The sequence below is a fragment of the Quercus lobata genome, chromosome 2 (assembly GCF_001633185.2).
Source record: "Quercus lobata isolate SW786 chromosome 2, ValleyOak3.0 Primary Assembly, whole genome shotgun sequence".
Taxonomy (NCBI): Eukaryota; Viridiplantae; Streptophyta; class Magnoliopsida; order Fagales; family Fagaceae; genus Quercus; species Quercus lobata.
In genome coordinates, this window is record NC_044905.1 from 64979068 (window position 1) to 64984981 (window position 5914).

A 5914-nucleotide genomic window follows, 5' to 3' on the forward strand; every position below is an offset into this window, starting at 1 on the left:
ATTAACATAATAGTAGAGTAAAAAATATTTGGGAAAACTCAATAACTTATTAGTGGTATTTGAAAATAAATAGGTGGTACTCAAATAAAATTAGGTATAAAAAAAAAAAGTATCCTAACAATCGTATAAATTTTGCATTTTTTTTACTAGTCGCTAACCCATGCGATGCACGGGAAAGTTTTTAGTAACTATAAGATTTTAGTAAATCAAATGCTTTAAAATTTGAAAATCTTAAAGAACTTATATTAGCACTCATCAATTTGTTTACAAAGCCAACTTACATTAGCACTCATCAATTTGTTTACAAAGCCAATGTTAAATAGATCTACAAATTGCATTCTCATATCCTCTATCATTTGCAAGGTGACAGGACTCTTTTCATTACAGTTTGCATCCTTCTATCCTTCAAAAGCTTTAAGAAGTGTCATGTGGTCACTGCATAAGAATGTGTTTAAGGTTATACAAAATTCTGTCATCATAATCAACATCCTAAAGCTAATATCCAATCCAAAATTTGCACATAGATTCCTTAAATTGTATATCGAATTAGAAGGAAGAAATTACATGTAAAAGCCAATTCAATAGAGAGATCTATCACACACAGTGATCAATAGTTTAAAAACAAATGCCTTGTAATGTATTTGTCGTATAGTGTAATCACAGAAATATGTGCTTATCTAAGAATATTTCCATAACATGCTTACCCTTATTTGAATTTGAAGAGGACTGTGATCTTTTTGCCACTCAATTATTCAACTACATAAAGAACGATAATCATAATAGCAAAACTGATCACTGTATTAAAATCCTATTTTCAGCTTCAAACGACCTTGCATCCCTAGTCCATCTCTCATTTCTGACCAATTTTTTCAGCATAGTCCAATTCAAAATGTTTTTCTTCTTCTATTCTTTTTATTTTATAAGAACTCCAATTTTCACTACAGTCCAATTAAACTGTAATTAACTCAGAGATTATACGTTGACTACAAAATTGGTTCTACAAATACAAAATTTGTATTTAAAGCAACGTAAAAGACAATTCAAGTCAAATGAAACAATCAAGACAAACACAGTAAGAGGCCAGAGCTATTAAAGATGCAATTTAAAAGCTATAAACACAACATCTGATCTGATTCAGATAATAAGGAAGTTAAAGCATGATGCTAGTGGTTTATAATCTATATAAAATTATAGTAAATCAAGTGGGCCTTGGCAAATCTCTCACGTATTAGAATAACATACCTTAGATCTTTAGAACTCAAGAATTACACAATACATTATACACACACACACTCACATATAAACAGTAAAGGGATTCATACTTTGATCTCAATCAATTATTATTTAATATTGCATCAATTCGAGGGGATCCTAAAGTAGTAGGAAGCAATTTGACACCCATTGATTTTAAAACTCCAAAAGCTGTTTAGGTAGCTTCCCCAGTGAATTAGGCTGCAATGAACTGCACAAACTGGCCTTGATATCAATTGTGCTTTCAGTGTTAGATGCTCAGGTCTTTCTGAGAAATTACATTGCCTCTTTTAGGTTTTTAACTTTGATGTAAATCTTTTATATATATATAAATAACTACGATAGGATTTTTTTTTTATTTAAAATTATGACATTAGTTTCATGATTATAACTCTTATCATTAGGCCAAGATATCAATTAATTTTTTGTGTAGGCAAGATTTGAATTCAAGTTCCTTGTCTAAGGACTAAAAAATTATGAGTTGAATTAATGGGAGCCCACAACTTTGATCTAAAAGTTATTTCAAAACAACAGAAACTAAAAGACAAAAGAAAAACAGAAGCTTTCTTCTCCATTTTCTGACAGAATTAGACCTATGTAAAGGTTCCTTTGCCTTCTTCAGCTTGGAACAGTTTGGTAATCTACCATTAAGGCCAGAGAGCTTACAGTTTAGAGACATCCTAACCAAAACCCACCTATGTATCTTCACAAAGAGGCTTGAAAGCTTGAGAAAAACCCAAGCTCCAGTAGCCTTAACACCTAAATTTTCTCCCTCAGTCCCTCTTCACCAGCAAAAGATAAACATAATAAAAATTTTATGTTTTCAATTAAGTCTTTCTGGGCCCCATACCAGCTCCCACTCCAAAATTTTCAAATTCACAAATAATAATAAAAATTTCCAACCAAATTAAGTCTTTGGATTCTCCCCTGGGGTTTTGGTGCATCCATTTGAACCATACACTTTCCCCTTTGATTGAAGATGGAGATTCCTACATACACTTTCTTTAGCTCTAGCACTAAGACTTGCTCGAAAATACACATATATACATACATAAATATTCAAACTAAATGATATGCTTTTAAGATCTTAGCAATATCAAGTTAGGATCTAAGACACAAAAATCCACCTCCAAAATATGCATGCAGATTATATATATATATATATATATATATGAAATGCTTCTAGTTCAACCTTAAAGTCCTTTAGCAAAACTACACTAATTATGCTTTATTTGCCATTAATCCCACAACACAAAGCAAAAAATCAACAAACAAATTGATATTATGAACTACCTAATCATTAACCTTCTTCAATTACTTATATACCATTGAATTAGATAGCCAATCCAGTGAATCAGAAGACAGAACCAATCCCTTCTATTCTATAATTTGACATCCAATTCTCTTTTAATAGCATCCAGTGATTTATTGTGTATTAATAATTTATATCAATCAAAAGAGTTATGGATTAAAAAAATTTTAAATAATAATATAGTTCCCATAATCTAGATTTAGTGCGTACTAAATAACTTTTTCTATTTTATCTAAAAAGCAAGCACAACAAATAACCAAAAGAACGATATCTATAATACAAAGCTATAGAGCCAATAATCTGAATAGAGCCAAGAATAGCCAAGCTTCTTAATAGAGCTAATACTTTTGAATTGAAAAAAGCTAAAGACAAAACAATACCTTGAATTAAAAGAAAATATAATCTTAAAATATTAGTAAACCAAAGTGCTTCACAAAGAGAACAGGGTAAGAGAGAAAATCCTAAACATATATAATCTTAAAATATTACAGATTTTTTTTTTTTTTGGTTGGTAAAATTCTTTATAACTTTATATACTTTTTTTTCTTAAAAAAAAAAAAAATCTAATGACATATATAAAGAATTTAATATTTCTTAAAGCAAAGAAAACTAAATATATTATGAAATGTGTTTAAATGGTACTAAATATATTTATATATAAAGCTCTGCCAAGGAAATATATTTATTATAAATGAAAGATTTTTAAGATATGAGATGCATATATAGATATCAAGAGTGTAAATATTTATTAAGAAATTTTGTGGTTAAGTAGCTATGAAGTAAGGTGACCTTGATAACATAAGTAAGCTTCCTTCACACCCTTGAGCATAAGAGCCTAGGCATCCACCCCAAATTTATTATCTTTGACCCCATAGTTTCTTCTCAAACTCAATCTACTACCAATTTAAATCACACACACAAAAAAAAACACAACAAAAAGAGGGGGATCAATACAAACACCAATACTATAACACAGATAATTATATAAGTTTCACAGTTAAAGTAAAAAAAAAAAAAAAAAAAAAAGCATTAAGATTTTTTTCCTGAAAAAAAAAAGTTGAAATACAGCAGTAAGTTTTATAACCATGAACAAAAAAGAATTAAAGATATCAACTATTCTAATTCTTTCTCTTTTGATGTTGGTTTTCCAACATGTTCTCAGGAGCAAATAGAAAAAGGACAAATCAAAATCAAATAAACCCATTCGTAACCATACATCCTCTGTATCCTGTCTCTTGTCTTTGTCTCTTTCTCACACTTGCTGGCAGATTTTTTATTTTTTATTTTAGAGAAAAATTCAGCATTGTAATATAAAAAAGTGTCTATCCAATGGTGACATGCAACATAAGAAAAGTGTTGCTTTTACTGGATTACTCTTAGCACTTGTATAAAACGTCAGTTTTCCTCATTAATGACACAATACAATTTTTTTGAGACATTTTATCAAACACACATCCTGCATTATTGTTGCAACCATTCCCTGCATATAACGTGATCAAAGAACTACCTAGAATTTCAACAATAATAGAATACCATAATACCTCCAAAATATAGTCAAATTAGAATTTCAACAATAACTGACTATAATCAAGAGTATAATGGAAACAAACAACACAATAGTTACAGTTCCAAAATCCAAAAAACAAAAAAACTGCCATTTCCAATTCCTTCAAAATCATCTATTTTTGTATATGTGTAATCATAAGGATACGTTTTGACAATTAAATTACTTGCACATTGAAATATAATAAATTGTTCTAAAACTCATGTCTAGGAGATGCATAGACATGGTTATAAACAATTAAACAGAGATTCTTACCTGAGTCTCAGTCCGAGTCGCCCAAATAAACTTGATCCTCCTCTTCCAAATCTTGCTTCGGGGCTCACACAAATCAGACTAGTACTATATCTACTACTTGAGCAAGTTTAGACCAAATGGTTTCTAAGAAGAGAGAGGAGGGGTTGCATGCTATAGGAGTTTTGGGTGAGAATTTGGGGGGAAGGAGATGGTTTCTAAGAATAAATAGGAGTGGTCACATGCTAAAAGTTTTTCAGAGTTGGGTTTTAAGGGAAGGAAAAGGGTAGAGATTTGGGTTTTGGGGGAAGGAGAAGGGTAGAGAGATTTTCAAAGTTGATGGCATCGGCAAAGGTGTTTTGGTTTCAGAATTATATCGGGGAAGAGTCTTTGGTTTGAGAAAGGAGAGAATATATATTTAATAAAAAGAAATAAATCAGATTTAAAAATTAAAAAATAAATGCTGATGTGAAAAATTGTGGAGAAGTCAGAAGTTTCGATTATATATATATATATATATATTGATTATATATGGACTGATGTGAATGATGTAATAGTCCTATTCCAATTATATATAAAAATTATTTTTCACCCAAATATGCCTATTGCCTTTTGTTGAAAATGAAAGAGGTGCAAAATTATGTGCACCTAAGAGCATCCACAGCAGTGGAGCTAAAAATTTAGCAATTTAGTTCCACAAAAAGTTACTTTATCTATTTTACCTACACGCATGCTACAGCAGTGAATCTATTTTAGCTTTCAACACAATAAAATAATATAAATATCACAATAAAATAATATATACTCTACAATAAACATCAATCACAACCACACACACAACCACAACCACAACCACAACCACCACCACCACCACCACCACCACAACCCATAACAAAGAAAAAAAAAAAAAAACAACCAAGCTCACACCCACCCGACCCACCAGGCAACACCCACACCACGGCAATCAAATTCACGCAATGCAAAAAAAAAAAAAAAAAAAAACCCCAAAGCTTGGATCGACGGAAAACCAAAGCAATAGGCGGAGGAAGGCAGCGGCGGCTTCAATGATGAAACCCAAAGCTTGGATCGACGAATGAAACCCACAAAATCTAGAGAAACCCAAGCTTGTTGACGTTGGGTGAGCGTTGAGATGGAGGACTAGGCGGAGGCGTGGGTTGGAGGCGTGGATTAGCGGCTTGGGGCTTGGGTCGGCTTAGTCTGATCGGCGGAAGAGAAGTGGGTTTGATCGGCGAGATGGGTTTGTTGGCGGAATAGGTGGGAAGATCGGCGAGATGGGTCGATGCTGGGGATGGGTCGGAGCTGGGCTGGCGGTTGGGCTGTGAGATTGGGTTGGCGTGGGAGGAAGAAGAGAGAAGATGAGGAAAGTGGAGGAAGAAAGAAGGGAAGCCGGACTCATTTGCAATCCAGAGCAAATTAAAAGAAAGAAAAAATAATATTTTAATTTGGCTGAGGAGTACAAAATTGTTTTTTTTTGTTTAGCTCTCAGCTACAGTGCACTATAGCAATTGAACTAAAAATTATAAGTATAGCTCCAC

The 5914-nt window shown here is 32.2% G+C and overlaps 1 long non-coding RNA gene across 1 annotated transcript; it reads right to left on the bottom strand.

Moving 5' to 3' along the window:
- Window positions 1-213: 213 nt before the first annotated feature.
- Window positions 214-4734, bottom strand: LOC115976227. The gene is made up of 2 exons (XR_004088269.1): window positions 4383-4734; window positions 214-435 (listed from the first exon to the last, which is right to left on the bottom strand). It is a non-coding gene; the product is annotated as an uncharacterized LOC115976227 (long non-coding RNA).
- Between the last annotated feature and the right edge of the window lie 1180 nt (window positions 4735-5914).